Raw genomic sequence first — 18,604 nt, forward strand, 5'->3', positions numbered from 1 at the left:
CACATGACAGCTGCCCCAGCACACTCAGCTCTGCTATATCTCTATATATATATCTACTGTATAGTAATACATATAGATATATATATATAGCAGAGCTGAGTGTGCAGGGGCAGCTGTCATGTGTATAGATGTAGCAGAGCTGGGTGTGCTGGGGCAGTTATCATATATAGAGATATAGCAGGGCTGAATGTGCTGGGGCAGCTGTCATATAGAGATATAGCAGTGCTGGGTGTGTTGGGGCAGCTGTCATGTGTATAGATGTACACTGGTTATAACAGCTATAACAGAGTCTACAGTAGAAGTCTCATATTTTTTCAGTCAGTGGTTATGCAGCTCCTAAAGCTGTGTGGGTAAGTGCTTTGCTTCTGATACAGAAAGTCATGGGTTTGAATCCCAGCAGACACATTTCTCCCTCTCCTGAGGATGGCAATACACATGACTATGCCTGGGATTTGTTGGATTTGAATCTCCTAAATGAGAAGCGTGCAAGTTGTGACACAGGCAGGGTGTCTATAAAGTAGTATGGGTGCAGCCGGGAGGTGAGAGAAGGCCTCCGCCGTCCTGCATGTTGTTATAATAGCCCTTACTTTCAAAGTTTTCCCAATTTTTCGGCTGACTGACTGACCTTCATTTCTTAAAGTTTTTCTTTACTTAGCTGCTTTTTTCTTGCCATAATACAAATTCTAACAGTCTATTCAGTAGGACTATCAGCTGTGTATCCACCTGACTTCTCCTCAACGCAACTGATAATCCCAACCCCATTTATAAGGCAAGAAATCCCACTTATTAAACCTGGCAGGGCACACCTGTGAAGTGAAAACCATTTCAGGGGACTACCTCTTGAAGCTCATCAAGAGAATGCCAAGAGTGTGCAAAGCAGTAATCAAAGCAAAAGGTGTCTACTTTGAAGAACCTAGAATATGACTTATTTTCAGTTGTTTCACACTTGTTTGTTATGTATATAATTCCACATGTGTTAATTCATAGTTTTGATGCCTTCAGTGTGAATCTACAATTTTCATAGTCATGAAAATAAAGAAAACTCTTTGAATGAGAAGGTGTGTCCAAACTTTTGGTCTGTACTGTATATAAGCTAACTATATAATGTGCCTAACACCCTACACTGGGACCTATCAGCTGCACTATTCACTCACTAACCTACACTATCTAACACTATCTGGATTATATATATGAGGTATCAGAAGTCACAGGAATTCAGCACAACACAAAGATCACACTCCTCTCTCTCTCTCTCACAACTGCATGAAACAGCACAAAATGGCTGCTGGGGAGGTTCTCTTATATAGTAAGGGGTAGGCAACTTTCCTATTGGTTGCTAGGGAAGTTGCTAAGCTCTTGCAGCCTTCTTATTGGCCCACAAGTTAGAAGCAGGGAGGAATCATGTGTACTGGCTATTTGAATATTCGCGCTCAACACTAATCATAAACTTGTAAAGGGTTTCAATGCAAGTATATATTAAAAAACGAAGTGGCTTTTCTAGACATAAACCTAAAGTCTTTAGACAAAAAAGAAAAAACTGAGCTAAATCAATCAGAAGGTCAGTGTGTCTGTTTTGTTCACTCCAAAACTTTGCATAGGCAGAACGTTTCTCATTATTAGCTGACTACGCATTAACCCTTTCCACAGTTTAGTACAGCTATAGTGTAATAACAGTACAAATGAACAGGATAAATGCATAAACATATAAATGAAGTTCAGCAATATGAAACTGTATAATTGCACACAACAGCATAGTTCACCATGCATGTTAACTCTTTAAAGTGCAATAAAGTAGGGAGTTGGTAATATTTCATAGTAGCAAACGGGGCAAATATCAACAAACATACATAGCTCAAAGTATCCTTGCTCCAGGGCACTACAGTCATATGGTATTGTAGTGTCCCACTCCTGTGTGTATGGTACACTCCAAATTCTTGTATAATATGATGTTGTTTTTATGCTGTTTCTTTGTCTATGCTGCTAAATCCATATTTCAGGCTGGTAACCTGCACCACATAGTTTTCACCACTAGAGGTCTCTAACACACTTATATAGTTCAGACGCAGAAAGTGAAAGGGGAGTAGAGTATAGGCAGGGCCTTAGGTGTTCAGGTGCCCTGTGCGAGCTAATTTTGTGGTGCCCCCCGGTTCACCTAAACATACACAAAGAGGAAAACAATCTTTGTAACAAACATTTTTTTTATTACAGATTATTTAAGTGCAAGTGCAAACAAGTACAATCATACCCAGTGTCAACCATAGCCAGTCCCCTGCCCCCCTTAATCATACCCTGTCACCTTTACCCAGTCCCCTGCCCTTCTTAATCATACCCAGTGTCACCCTTACCCAGTCCCCTGCCCCCTCAATTAGACCCTGCCCCCCTTAAATTAAGGGTGACAGACACTGGGTATGATTAAGGGGGCAGGGCACTGGATAGGGGTGACACTGGGTATGATTAAGGGCCAGGGGACTGGCTTTGGTTGACACTGGCTATGAATAAGGGGGGCAGGGGACTGGGCAAAGGTGACAGGGTATGATTAAGGGGGGCAGGGGACTGGCTATGGGTGACACTGGGTATGATTAAGGGGGCAGGGTCTAATTGAGGGGGCAGTGGACTGGGTAAGGGTGACACTGGGTATGATTAAGAAGGGCAGGGGACTGGGTAAAGGTGACAACAGGGTATGATTAAGGGGGGCAGGGTACTGGCTCTGGGTGACACTGGATATGATTAAGGGGGGCAGGAGACTGGCTATGGGTGACACTGGGTATGATTAAGGGCCTTATAATGTGCCAGTAAAAAGGGACCCCCATAATGCCCCCCAATCATGTGCCAGTAAGTGTCCCCATAGATGCCCCCCCATCATGTTCCAGTATCAAGTGCCTCTCTCCTTCCCCCCACATGTCCCAGTAACATAGTGCCATCTCGCTCCCCCCCCAAAGTGCCAGTATCATAGTGTCATCCCACCCAATGTGTCAGTATCAAGTGCCTCTCTCCTTCCCACCCCCCATGTGCCAGTATCATAGTGCCAAACCCCCCCATGTGCCAGTATCAAGTGCCAAACCCCCCCATGTGCCAGTATCAAGTGCCGTCTCGCCCCCCCAAAGTGCCAGTATCATAGTGCCCTCTTGCCCCCCAAAAGTGCCAGTATCAAGTGCCTCTCTCCTTCCCACCCCCCATGTGCCAGTATCATAGTGCCAACCCCCCATGTGCCAGTATCAAATGCCTCTCTCCTCCCCCCATGTGCCAGTATCAAGTGCCTCTCTCCTTCCCACCCCCATATGCCAGAATCATAGTGCCAACCCCCCCATGTGCCAGTATCAAGTGCCAACCCCCCCCCATGTGCCAGTATCAAGTGCCTCTCTCCTCCCCCCATGTCCCAGTATCATAGTGCCATCTCCACCCAAAAAACTGCCAGTATCAAGTGCCTCTCTCCTCCCCCCATGTGCCAGTATCATAGTGCCATCTCCCCCCCCAATGTGCCCCAGTATCAAGTGCCTCTCTCCTTCCCACCCCCCCATGTGCCAGTATCATAGTGCAATCTTCCCCCCAATGTGCCAGTATTAAGTGCCTCTCTCCTTCCCACCCCCCATATGTGCCATTATCATAGTGCCATCTCTCCCCCTCCCAATGTGCCAGTATCAAGTGCCTCTCTCCTCCCCCCCAGGTGCCAGTATCATAGTGCCAACCCCCCATGTGCCAGTATGAAGTGCCTCTTTCCTTCCCACCCCCCATGTGCCAGTATCATAGCGCCAACCCCCCCATGTGCCAATATCAAATGCCTCTCTCCTCCCCCCATGTGCCAGTATCAAGTGCCTCTCTCCTTCCCACCCCCATGTGCCAGTATCATAGTGCCAACCCCCCATGTGCCAGTATCAAGTGCCAAATCCCCCCAATGTGCCAGTATCAAGTGCCTCTCTCCTCCCCCCATGTCCCAGTATCATAGTGCCATCTCCCCCCCCCCAAAAGTGCCAGTATCAAGTGCCTCCCCCCCATGTCCCAGTATCATAGTGCCATCTCCCCCAAAAAAGTGCCAGCATCAAGTGCCTCTCTCCTCCCCCCCATGTGCCAGTATCATAGTGCCATCTGCCCCACAATGTGCCCCAGTATCAAGTGCCTCTCTCCTTCCCCACCCCCCATGTGCCAGTATCATAGTGCCTCTCTCCTTCCCACCCCCCATATGTGCCATTATCATAGTACCATCTCTCCCCCCCCCTCCCAATGTGCCAGTATCAAGTGCCTCTTTCCTCCCCCATGTGCCAGTATCAAGTGCCTCTCTCCTTCACCCCCATGTGCCAGTATCATAGTGCCAACCCCCCCATTTGCCAGTATCAGGTGCAACCCCCCTCCCCCATGTGCCAGTATCAAGTGCCTCCCGCTCCCCCCATGTGGCAGTAACAGACGGGTATTTAAAAAAAAAAACACTTATACTTACCTCCATGTCAGCAATGCGATGCAGGCCTCTTCCGGCCTGTATGTCCATATATTGAGTCAGTGCTTGTATATTCTAATTTAGCCTGTATTTCAGAAAAGTTTCTGCTAAGATTTAAACCCACGACCTTCTGTATCAGAGGCAAGGCACTTAACCACACAGCTATAAGAGCTGCATAGATCTTGACTGAAAAACTATGAGACTTCTACTGTAGACTCGTTTATAGCTTTGATAGCTAGTTTACATCCATACACATGACAGCTGCCCCAGCACACCCAGCTCTGCTACATCTATACACATGACAGCTGCCCCAGCACACTCAGCTCTGCTATATCTCTATATATCTATCTACTGTATAGTAATACTTAGAGATATATAGATATAGCAGAGCTGAGTGTGCAGGGGCAGCTGTCATGTGTATAGATGTGACAGAGCTGGGTGTGCTGGGGCAGCTATTATATATAGAGATATAGCAGGGCTGAATGTGCTGGGGCAGCTGTCATATAGAGATATAGCAGTGCTGGGTGTGTTGGGGCAGCTGTCATGTGTATAGATGTACACTGGCTATAACAGCTATAACAGAGTCTACAGTAGAAGTCTCATATTTTTTCAGTCAGTAGTTATGCAGCTCTTATAGCTGTGTGGGTAAGTGCTTTGCCTCTGATACAGAAAGTCATGGGTTTGAATCCCAGCAGACACATTTCTCCCTCTCCTGAGGATGGCAATACACATGACTATGCCTGGGATTTGTTGGATTTGAATCTCCTAAATGAGAAGCGTGCAAGTTGTGACACAGGCAGGGTGTCTATAAAGTAGTAAGGGTGCAGCCGGGAGGTGAGAGAAGGCCTCCGCCGTCCTGCATGTTGTTATAGTGTGTGGTGTTTGTGGCACGCCCTGTGCGGCCACACAGCTCGCACACCCCAAAGGCCGGCCCTGAGTATAGGAGTGGATGAGTTAGGAGGCAGGAGAGGAGACAGTCTTGTCTCTGTCCTCCTGAGCCTAGCCCAGGAGAACTAACTGGTTTTAACCATTGAGTCCAAAGATCAGGACTATAGGATCCTACGCTGGAATGGGGCAACTACAGTACCCTGAAAGATTATCAAAATTAGGGTTATTCACTTTAGAAAAAAGACGACTAAGGGGAGATCTAATTAATATGTATAAATATATCAGGGGTCAGTACAGAGATTTATCCCCAGAGCTTTGACTGTGACGAGGGGACATCCTCTGCGTGTGGGGGAAAGAAGGTTTGTACACAAACATAGAAAAGGATTCTTTACGGTAAGAGCAGTGAGACTATGGAACTCTCTGCCTGAGGAGGTGGTGATGGTGAGAACAATAAAGAATTCCAGCATATAGAGTAACCCCTAAAACAATAATTTTATTGGTATACCTTAAAAAGGATCCCACTTGGGTCCACTTGTTATAACGCAAATAATATGAAAACAGAATGGTGTATCCTATAATTGCATCCAGTATACTTGGTAACCTGGGGTATGGGGATATTTGTCCCTATAGCTACCCCTGTCCAGGGAGAGCTCCTGATGGTGGAGGCCCCCTGTCCACGTACCTAGACTTCTACCCCTCACAGGTCCCTATGGGGGTACAACAGGGATATTCCTAGTTTACCAAGAAATAAGGCGAGGATATAAAACACTAATGGATATACATATATATATATATATCGACTGGATGCAAAAAGAAAGAAAAGAAAAAACAATAATAACGTGGTACAGACATATACAAAAATACAATCAGTCAGGGTTGACTATATAGTCATACACCTAAACTACCTCGACGCGTTTCCCCCATAAACAGTGCCATGGGATCATCAGGAGGTATAATATAACATTAGTCTATACAAAGTAGATGCAACCATATAGATACTGGCATATAGCCAGGTCACATAGAAAAGTGCTACACGATGTACACCAGCATAAAGCCAGGTCGCACATATGAAAAAAGATAGTCGCTCTACATAAATTGAATAAGGGGGAACGTAATCAGGCCAGTAGATATGTTTGATAGCATCATATCCGGCTAGTTACGTGCACATTTTGATGATCGTGCCTGCAGCGGACTCCTTCAGAGGTAGACAGTATATTCCGCATCCTATAGGGCAGGAAATAATCATATACCCAAGTCAGTTTGACGTTTATCATCCAGATATATAGGTGCAGAGATCAGTGCGGACTCACGGTTTAGATGGTAGGGAAGATCCCAGTAAGAGATTACTCCTGTTGTCCCCCTATCATGAAGTCCTAGTGAGACCCACACTAGAATCCAAAAATCATAGTCACAAATAATGCTCATGTTGAATAAGAGCTAGATAATCCAAAGCCTTGGAGTCCTAGTGACAAGATGTATAAAACTTACATGCTGGAGTCCTTCCCTGTGTTCATGTTCCCCCTGGTAGGCAGTTTGTTACTGATGCTGCAGCTGTATTTAACCTCCTCAGGACCGCCGTACGCAGGATTGCGTCTTTGCGGCGGCCCTGCTCTTCTGGGTGGACGCGCCGATGCGTCCTGTCGCGAGACGCGAGATTTCCTGTGAACGCGCGCACACAGGCGCGCGCGTTCACAGGATCGGAAGGTAAGCGAGTGGATCTCCTGCCTGCCAGCGGCGATCGTTCGCTGGCAGGCTGGAGATGTGATTTTTTTAACCCCTTACAGGTATATTAGACGCTGTTTTGATAACAGCGTCTAATATACCTGCTACCTGTTCCTCTGGTGGTCCCTTTTGTTTGGATCGACCACCAGAGGACACAGATAGCTCAGCAATATGTAGCACCAAGCACCACACTACACTACACCCCCCCCTGTCACTTATTAACCCCTTATTAGCCCCTGATCACCCCATATAGACTCCCTGATCACCCCCCTGTCATTGATTACCCCCCTGTCATTGATCACCCCCCTGTAAAGCGCCATTCAGACGTCCGCATGATTTTTACGGATCCACTGATAGATGGATCGGATCCGCAAAACGCATACGGACGTCTGAATGGAGCCTTACAGGGGAGTGATCAATGACAGGGGGGTGATCAATGACTGTGGTGATCACCCCATATAGACTCCCTGATCACTCCCCTGTCATTGATTACCCCCCTGTAAAGCTCTATTCAGACGTCCGCATGATTTTTACGGATCCACTGATAGATGGATCGGATCCGCAAAACGCATACGGACGTCTGAATGGAGCCTTACGGGGCGTGATCAATGACTGTGGTGATCACCCCATATAGACTCCCTGATCACCCCCCTGTCATTGATCACCCCCCTGTAAAGCTCCATTCAGACGTCCGCATGATTTTTACGGATCCACTGATAGATGGATCGGATCCGCAAAACACATACAGGCGTCTCCCTGGAGCCTTCCAGGGGGGGTGATCACCCCATATAGACTCCCTGATCACCCCCCTGTCATTGATCACCCCCCCTGTCATTGATCACCCCCCCTGTCGTTGATCACCCCCCCTGTAAGGCTGCATTCAGATGTCCGTATGATTTTTACGGATCCACGGATACATGGATCGGATCCGCAAAACACATACGGACATCTGAATGGAGCCTTATAGGGGGGTGATCAATGACAGGGCGGTGATCACCCCATATAGACTCCCTGATCACCCCCCTGTCATTGATCACCCCCCTGTCATTGATCACCCCCCTGTCATTGATCACCCCTCTGTAAGGCTCCATTTTTTTGGCCCAAGTTAGCGGAAATTATTTTTTTTTCTTACAAAGTCTCATATTCCACTAACTTGTGTCAAAAAATTAAATCTCACATGAACTCACCATACCCCTCACGGAATCCAAATGCATAAAAATTTTTAGACATTTATATTCCAGACTTCTTCTCACGCTTTAGGGCCCCTAGAATGCCAGGGCAGTATAAATACCCCACATGTGACCCCATTTCGGAAAGAAGACACCCCCAGGTATTCCGTGAGGGGCATATTGAGTCCATGAAAGATTGAAATTTTTGTCCCAAGTTAGCGGAAAGGGAGACTTTGTGAGAAAAAAATAAATAAAATCAATTTCCGCTAACTTGTGTCAAAAAAAAAAAATTTCTATGAACTCGCCATGCCCCTCATTGAATACCTTGGGGTATCTTCTTTCCAAAATGGGGTCACATGTGGGGTATTTATACTGCCCTGGCATTTTAGGGGCCCTAAAGCGTGAGAAGAAGTCTGGGATCCAAATGTCTAAAAATGCCCTGATAAAAGGAATGTGGGCCCCTTTGCGCATCTAGGTTGCAAAAAAGTGTCACACATCTGGTATCGCCGTACTCAGGAGAAGTTGGGCAATGTGTTTTGGGGTGTCATTTTACATATACCCATGCTGGGTGAGATAAATATCTTGGTCAAATGCCAACTTTGTATAAAAAAATGGGAAAAGTTGTCTTTTGCCGAGATATTTCTCTCACCCAGCATGAGTATATGTAAAAAGACACCCCAAAACACATTGCCCAACTTTTCCTGAATACGGCGATACCACATGTGTGACACTTTTTTGCAGCCTAGGTGGGCAAAGGGGCCCACATTCCAAAGAGCACCTTTAGGATTTCACAGGTCATTTACCTACTTACCACACATTAGGGCCCCTGGAAAATGCCAGGGCAGTATAACTACCCCACAAGTGACCCCATTTTGGAAAGAAGACACCCCAAGGTATTCCGTGAGGGGCATGGCGAGTTCCTAGAATTTTATATTTTTTGTCACAAGTTAGCGGAAAATGATGATTTATTATTATTTTTTTTTTTTCCTTACAAAGTCTCATATTCCACTAACTTGTGACAAAAAATAAAAACTTCCATGAACTCACTATGCCCATCACGAAATACCTTGGGGTGTCTTCTTTCCAAAATGGGGTCACTTGTGGGGTAGTTATACTGCCCTGGCATTTTAGGGGCCGAATGCGTGAGAAGTGGTTTGAAATCAAAATCTGTAAAAAATGGCCGGTGAAATCCGAAAGGTGCTCTTTGGAATGTGGGCCCCTTTGCGCACCTAGGCTGCAAAAAAGTGTCACACATGTGGTATCGCTGTACTCAGGAGAAGTTGGGCAATGTGTTTTGGGGTGTCATTTTACATATACCCATGCTGGGTGAGAGAAATATCTTGGCAAAAGACAACTTTTCCCATTTTTTTATACAAAGTTGGCATTTGACCAAGATATTTATCTCACCCAGCATGGGTATATGTAAAATGACACCCCAAAACACATTCCCCAACTTCTACTGAGTACGGCGATACCACATGTGTGGCACTTTTTTGCAGCCTAGATGCGCAAAGGGGCCCACATTCCTTTTATGAGGGCATTTTTAGACATTTGGATCCCAGACTTCTTCTCACGCTTTAGGGCCCCTAAAATGCCACATTCCAAAGAGCACCTTTCGGATTTCACCGGTCATTTTTTACACATTTTGATTTCAAACTACTTACCACACATTTGGGCCCCTAGAATGCCAGGGCAGTATAACTACCCCACAAGTGACCCCAATTTGGAAAGAAGACACCCCAAGGTATTCGCTGATGGGCATAGTGAGTTCATAGAAGTTTTTATTTTTTGTCACAAGTTAGTGGAATATGAGACTTTGTAAGAAAAAAAAATCAAAAAAAATAAATCATCATTTTCCACTAACTTGTGACAAAAAATAAAAAGTTCTATGAACTCACTATGCCCATCAGCGAATACCTTAGGGTGTCTACTTTCCGAAATGGGGTCATTTGTGGGGTGTTTGTACTGTCTGGGCATTGTAGGACCTCAGGAAACATGACAGGTGCTCAGAAAGTCAGAGCTGCTTCAAAAAGCGGAAATTCACGTTTTTGTACCATAGTTTGTAAACGGTATAACTTTTACCCAAACCATTTTTTTTTATTAAACATTTATTTTTTATCAAAGACATGTAGAACAATAAATTTAGAGCAAAATTTATATATGGATGTCGTTTTTTTTGCAAAATTTTACAACTGAAAGTGAAAAATGTCATTTTTATGCAAAGAAATCGTTAAATTTCGATTAATAACAAAAAAAGTAAAAATGCCAGCAGCAATGAAATACCACCAAATGAAAGCTCTATTAGTGAGAAGAAAAGGAGGTAAAATTCATTTGGGTGGTAAGTTGCATGACCGAGCAATAAACGGTGAAAGTAGGGTAGGTCAGAAGTGTAAAAAGTGGCCTGGTCTTTCAGGGTGTTTAAGCACTGGGGGCTGAGGTGGTTAAAGTGCTGCCACTTGGCGCCCTATAGCCCTATTGGTAGTCTGCATGACTTCCTGGTTAATGTCACTTCCTGTTGCTGGAACGCATATGCGTTCCACAGGGCGGATGTTCAGGATATTCACAGAGCTGCATTACTTCCTGGTTAATGTCACTTCCTGTTGCTGGAACACATATGCGTTCCACAGGGCAGATGTTCAGGTTATTCACAGAGCTGAACAGCACAGTTAATGCTGCGCTGTCCTTACGGTCTATGGAACGCACATGCGCTCCACAGGGCGGATGTTCCGGTTATTGACACAGCAGACTCACACTCTCAGTGCTGCGCTGTCCTTCCGGTCACTAGAGCGCAAAAGCGTTCCAAATCGCGACCTCCCATCTCTAAATCACTTCCTGGTTCCTGTGTGTATCGTCATGTGATATATTATTACATTCCACACGATTCAGGGCATACCCATCACAGGCATATATTTGAATGCCTCATAAATCATACCCGGGAAGAGATTTATAAAGGGATAGGATATAGAAAAAAAATATCTATATAAATTCTATTGATGGAACAGACGCCGACACAGTAGTTATGGAACATGATTAATCTACCATATAGGTGGTTATATAGATGCCAAAGTGGTGCACCATAATAAAAGAAAACATTGCAGCGTAGTTACACTCAATCCTGATGCATATTACTTTCACGAAGAAATAACCACAGTACGTGGTCAATCTCGTGGTTAACTGTGCTGTTCAGCTCTGTGAATAACCTGAACATCCGCCCTGTGGAACGCATATGCGTTCCAGCAACAGGAAGTGACATTAACCAGGAAGTCATGCAGACTACCAATAGGGCTATAGGGCGCCAAGTGGCAGCACTTTAAATACAGCTGCAGCATCAGTAACAAACTGCCTACCAGGGGGAACATGAACACAGGGAAGGACTCCAGCATGTAAGTTTTATACATCTTGTCACTAGGACTCCAAGGCTTTGGATTATCTAGCTCTTATTCAACATGAGCATTATTTGTGACTATGATTTTTGGATTCTAGTGTGGGTCTCACTAGGACTTCATGATAGGGGGACAACAGGAGTAATCTCTTACTGGGATCTTCCCTACCATCTAAACCGTGAGTCCGCACTGATCTCTGCACCTATATATCTGGATGATAAACGTCAAACTGACTTGGGTATATGATTATTTTCTGCCCTATAGGATGCGGAATATACTGTCTACCTCTGAAGGAGTCCGCTGCAGGCACGATCATCAAAATGTGCACGTAACTAGCCAGATATGATGCTATTAAACATATCTACTGGCCTGATTACGTTCCCCCTTAATCAATTTATGTAGAGCGACTATCTTTTTTCATATGTGCGACCTGGCTGTATGCTGGTGTACATCGTGTAGCACTTTTCTATGTGACCTGGCTATATGCCAGTATCTATATGGTTGCATCTACTTTGTATAGACTAATGTTATATTATACCTCCTGATGATCCCATGGCACTGTTTATGGGGGAAACGCGTCGAGGTAGTTTAGGTGTATGACTATATAGTCAACCCTGACTGATTGTATTTTTGTATATAAGGAGAAAGAAGGTCCCGGAGACAAATGGAGTTCCTCTATCAGCTTTCCTTTAATTTTGCATAAAGTTGACAGACATCACCACCCTCCACATGACATAATATTGACGCGTTTCGGGTAGACACCCTTAGTCGTAACGTTACGACTAAGGGTGTCTACCCGAAACGCGTCAATATTATGTCATGTGGAGGGTGGTGATGTCTGTCAACTTTATGCAAAATTAAAGGAAAGCTGATAGAGGAACTCCATTTGTCTCCGGGACCTTCTTTCTCCTTACCTGCAGCCTGCCACGGGAACACTCCCCTAGGGCCCCTGGAGCCGGGACCATATACTCTACTACGGAGGTGAGCTGGATTATATGTTTATCCGTATTTTTGTATATGTCTGTACCACGTTATTATTGTTTTTTCTTTTCTTTCTTTTTGCATCCAGTCGATTTATATATATATGTATATCCATTAGTGTTTTATATCCTCGCCTAATTTCTTGGTAAACTAGGAATATCCCTGCTGTACCCCCATAGGGACCTGTGAGGGGTAGAAGTCTAGGTACGTGGACAGGGGGCCTCCACCATCAGGAGCTCTCCCTGGGCTGAGGTTATAGGACAGGGGTAGCTATAGGGACAAATATCCCCATACCCCAGGTTACCAAGTATACTGGATGCAATTATAGGATACACCATTCTGTTTTCATATTATTTGCGTTATAACAAGTGGACCCAAGTGGGATCCTTTTTAAGGTATACCAATAAAATTATTGTTTTAGGGGTTACTCTATATGCTGGAATTGTTTACTATTATTTACCCCATTATATATCCATGTATATTGATATTGCTGGAATTTGAGTACAATAAAGGAATTCAAGAGGGGCCTGGATGTATTTCTGGAGTGTAATAATATTACAGGCTATAGCTACTAGAGAGGGGTCGTTGATCCAGGGAGTTATTCTGATTGCATGATTGGAGTCGGGAAGGAATTTTTTATTCCCCTAAAGTGGGGAAAATTGGCTTCTACCTCACAGTTTTTTTTTTTGCCTTCCACTGGATCAACTTGCAGGATAACAGGCGGAACTGGATGGACAAATGTCTTTTTTCGGCCTTATGTACTATGTTACTATGTTACCCTTCCGGGGTATCAAGTGGATAATGATTTTGAAGATCACAACCTTTTCAAATAATGAAGCAGAGTGTTTGCCTGCCATGAGGGAGATCGCCCTTGGGTTGTTGGATCATTGAACTAAAGACTATAGGAAGGTAACTGTCATTTATCAGACTCCAGACTTCTTTGCATCAAGTGGAGAGATTCTAGGCTTCCAGCAGCTCCACCATAATCAAGGACTGAAAGGCCATCTGTCAAAATACTAATTTACAGAGCATCTAAACTAATAGTGAAAGGCTGATGAATCAGTGCAATACACCAAGCACCAAGCACAAGTAAGAAGATCATCCTTCACTCAAATGGGCTGAAGGTAACCTAAGCACTTCACCATAAGTAGCCTGCTAATTTGGATTTTGCAGCTTTACCCTTTTTGCCATCTGTATGAAAGACAAAGTGATGTTATTGGATGCCTTACTACATCTGACATGTAAAGTTCCTGCTTGGTTCAACCACTGCCTCTCTCATCATTCCACTTCTCCTCCTCATTGCACCTTGCGGTGCTGACGTCACGAACACAGGGGCCCAGCTAAATGATGCGCAAAAAATATATATTGCTGCTGTCACACACAATAGTCCTTAAAAGGACTTTTGGGTCTTTGAAAAGTTTTTTATATAAAAATCTTCTTATTACACTCCCTATACTGTCTGTCCCTTCCTATGCTCAACTCTCCCTGACTACGAATGTTCCAAACATGCGTCATTTGGGTGCTGGCTACTGGCATTACAGTGAGGGCAGTACTTACCTGCACGTTTAAAACGTGCAGGGAGGAGACTCGAGCATGGCGCTCGAGCACATGCGGTACTTGGCCGAGTACCGCCATGTGCCGAGCATCGAGATGCTCGCGTTGAACAGGTGTTTGGCCGAGCATGCTCGATCAACACTACCTGTCACGTATAAAATGCACGTGTATCTCACACAAAAAATGGGAATATGTCACCCATTGAACTAACAGACGGATTAACTATATTAATTTCCCTGTCACATATACAGTGCACGTGTGTCTCACATCAAAAATGGGTATACCGGTGAAACGCGAAAAATTCGAATATCGAGCAAAAGTCCATTTATTTCAGTAATACAAATTAAAAGGAACTGCATTAATGCACCTGAAAATTAGAATTTTGTGAAAAGGTTAAATATTCTAGGCTCAAAGTGTCACACTCTAGTCAGCTAATTAATCCATATCCCCTGAGCAAAGAGTACCTCAAAATTGTGACTTTGGGGTTTCATAAGCTGTAAGCCATAATCATCCAAATTATAACAAATAAAGGCTTGAAATATCTCGCTTTGCATGTAATGAGTCTCATATGTTAGTGTCACCTTTTAAGTTGCATTACTGAAATAAATGAACTTTGCACGATATTCTAATTTTTTGAGTTTCACCTGTATGTCACCAGCTAAACTAACAGTCAGATTAACTATATTAATTTCCCTGTCACGTATAAAGTGCACGTGAATCTAACACCAAAAATGGGTATATGTCACCCACCGAACTAATAGACGGATTAACTATTATATTTTTGTGTCAGGGGTACAAAAATTGTGCATTGTACCCACAAAAAATCGCTATAGGTCACCCACCGAATTAACAGCCAGATTTATTATTACATTTCTGTGTCAGGGGTGCAAAGCTGGTGTATTGCACCCACAAAAAAATCATTATAGGTCACCCACAAAACAAATAGACAGATTCCAAACACTCTCCCTCACTTCTGCTGCCTGCTTCCTGTCCCTGCACTACTCAGAGTTGATGGGCGGTGCTACACGTGATCCAGCTTGTATAGAGTCTGGGTCACATAATGCACCAGCCAATCACAGCCATGCCATTACTAGGCATGGCTGTGATGACTTCTAAGTGCCCACAGCTTAAAAGCTTGTTGATTGGCTACCCTGCAGCCTTTCAAAAGCTTTATTAAATGCCCGAACACCAAACTCAAATTTTTCCGGCAAAGTTCGGGTCCGGGTACCCGAACACGCAAAGTTCAGTACGGACCCGAACTTTACAGTTTGGATTCGCTCAACACTACTCCTAGAGAGATTGAAGATCTTATCAGCTGTACTGTATTCAGGATAATAATCTCTTACAAGCAGAGCAGAGAGGAGGATGAGGCAGCTCTTTAGCTCACTGCTCTGACGTAACTTAAGGTTTTGTGCGTACTTATAGGACGGCGGCCACTTTATTTCTCTGATGATTGCTCCCTACTAGACACTAATGAGCCATTTTAACTAATAAAAGGTATATTTATAATAAAGAAATATTTACATATTTTCAGTAATTTTATTAATTCATAGTGAACCCCTTTAAGTCGGGCCATATGTTTAATGTAAGGCACTTGGGTTACACACTATTTAGGTGTCTCACGTTTTCAGTTCTGTGCGCTGGAGGCACATGGTTTATTAATAGGGCCTGTGTATAAGGAATAATTAGCTACATTTTACAAATATTATTTATTTTTTTACAAAATTGTAAGGGGTTCACAAACATTCTAACTCTGTACTATTATAAACCATAATCTTTCTATTTTTCTTATGATAATTATGTCCCGTCCCCCCCCGTCCTGATTTTAATGAAGTTACATCAATGGTTTAACGGGAAATCTGAGGCTGGATTTATGAAGATATTTCTTCAGAGTTGTAACTTTGTATAATGTAACATCTTTTATGCCAATTATTTCTCTGACACTTGAAGTTTTTGGGCTTAATATTTCCGTATTTTTCAGCTGGAAATGAGAATGCTAATAATCATACGCCGTTCGATGGGGCTCCTCGTTCTTCAGCTTTTCTTGACAGTCTATTAGCTTAAATCTATCTTCCTGACAGTCATATATACACGTGTGTGTGTTCTTTTACCCATGATGAGTATTTTCTCCTTCACATACTGTAATTATAAGAATTTTGTTCTCTCTGTTTTGAGAGATGCTCAATACCTTTTATTTGCGATTAATTGGTGATAGCAGATGTGTTCTTCTTCAGTACTGATCAGGGGTGCACATATTGCATGCACAGAGGCCCAATGGGCCCCATTCCAGCCAGAAAGCACTAACTGATCATCATAATGAGCTCACAGCAGTACTACTGGTAGGTGAAGTTAAGGCAGCAATTTATTTATTTTCCAGGCAAAGGAATTAGGGGCGAGTCTTAGTGCCACAATAGGCGGGGCTTATTGGTACCCTGTGCCTGGTTTCCTCATGGCAGTAATGCTTGCGTCTGTTTTCTGCAGCCTACGGAAGAAGCACTGGTGCACCTTGTGTCAGGACATGGTTGTCATCCTGGTCTATATTTGATTGCTTTTTTATGTATAGATGTTGTATGTATGGATCTCGCTGCCCCCATGTTCAGAAACCAGCCACCAGAACTACGAGGTACATAGCTCCCTACACTCTATAGCAGCACTGCAGTGACCAGGCCTGAGCACTATACAGTTTACATTGTTTTTCCGGCACAGCAGCTCCTGGAAACAGCTAATCAGTGGAGGTGTCTGGAATCAGATTCTCTGCATGCTAACATGAATGACTTACAGTAAGGATAGTTCGTCAACAGTGAAGTTCTGGAAATCCCCTTTACCTGTCTTTCTACCTGAATGTTTAGGTCAGTACCTCTTTTTTTTATATGTAATGTCTACATAGTGTTCCCTTATGCTATTTACTGCTGCATTGTATAATGTGAAACTACTGGCCTCTGCTTCAGTGTGTGATGCTACAAACTTTTTAACAGAACCTGTTGACACTCCTGACACTTTTTTGTAAATAATTTTATTTCACATAAAATTAAAATTCTGCAGCATCTGTTGTTATAATTAGTGATGAGCAAAGTTTTGTAAAATTCGATTTGGCTGCTTCGACAAATTTGTCACAAAGCACATTTCTTTGTAAGTAGTGGGTGCAATGAAATGGACTGGCGATTGTCATTGTACCTCTCAGATGCATGGTTCATTGCTGATCGTGTCATCTAGTTTAATATTAAAGTGTATAATAAAAAACAAAATCAATAAAATCATACTTACCTCATCCATTGGATGGCGAAGAAGCAGCCACCTTCTTGATTGAAGATCCAGCGCAAAATTTTGCTCAGCCCGTGATGACGTCACCATGTCGGCCGGCATGTTGACATCATACGTCTCCGAGGACGGAATTTCACACAGGATGTTCAATCAAGATGGCGGAGGCCGGCTCTTTGATCTCAAACGGATGAGGTAAGTATGATTTTTTGATTTTTTTTAACCCATTTCAGGGAAAATCGATTCATTACCACGAAGCACGAGGAAATTTGGCTTTGCAGCGAATTTAATTTTCCATGAAATTTGGATTGAAGTCCACAAAGTGGACTTCGATTCGCTCGACACTAGTTATAATGGTGAATTGTGCAGTTTTTATCCTTACTAGAAATGTATGACTAAATTGACTAGAGTTATAAGAATTGCTGCTCCTGAATTGTTGTTTCATGGGGAATGCAAATATTTATTAAAATAAACATGTCACCTGAGGTGACAGGTCCTCGTTAAATTTGTGTTTTAATAAAATACTGTATATTCCAAAAAAATACAGATATTTTGTGTAAAGGATAATGACACTGACACGTGGGGCACAGAACACTGACACTTGGGGCACAGGATATTGACACGCACACTTGGGGTACAGAATAATGACACACTGACACTTTGGATACAGAATAATGACACACTGACACTTGGGATACAGGATAATGACACACTGACACTTGGGATACAGGATAATGACACACTGACACTTGGGATACAGAAAAATGACACACTGACACTTGGGATACAGGATAATGACACACTGACACTTGGAAAAGGCAGAGTTACCAAATGGTTTTTTAGCTCTGTTTATACAAAATAAGAGAAATGAGCTGATATCTGTGGTGCTGGGGCTGTTAGTACATCCAGTATATACTCAATTGACTAAAAGTAGATATGGTCCAAGATAAGTTAAATAGGGTAAATGTGAACAAGGCTCCGGGTCCAGATGGATTACACCCAAGAGTTCTTAAAGAGCTCAGTTCAGTCATTGCTATGCCCCATAAATGACTGCAAAAGGTGCACCACAATGATATGCAACTGACAATACTGGCTAATCCCTGAAGCTGATGTTAAAAACTGAGACTTTAGCCAATGTATTCCAGTCAGGAACACAACGAAGCCCTTTTGCACCACCGTCAAGGTATCTCAGTGTGGCATGGGTCCTACCACTAGACTAC

General features: G+C 43.5%; 1 long non-coding RNA gene across 1 annotated transcript; it reads right to left on the reverse strand.

Annotated features, from left to right (window-relative positions):
• Positions 1–680: 680 nt before the first annotated feature.
• LOC120991327 lies at positions 681–14,619 on the reverse strand. The gene is made up of 4 exons (XR_005776626.1): positions 14,411–14,619; positions 11,870–11,876; positions 10,956–10,962; positions 681–691 (listed from the first exon to the last, which is right to left on the reverse strand). It is a non-coding gene; the product is annotated as an uncharacterized LOC120991327 (long non-coding RNA).
• Positions 14,620–18,604: the final 3,985 nt, after the last annotated feature.

This window comes from Bufo bufo, chromosome 2 (assembly GCF_905171765.1).
Source record: "Bufo bufo chromosome 2, aBufBuf1.1, whole genome shotgun sequence".
Classification (NCBI taxonomy): Eukaryota; Metazoa; Chordata; class Amphibia; order Anura; family Bufonidae; genus Bufo; species Bufo bufo.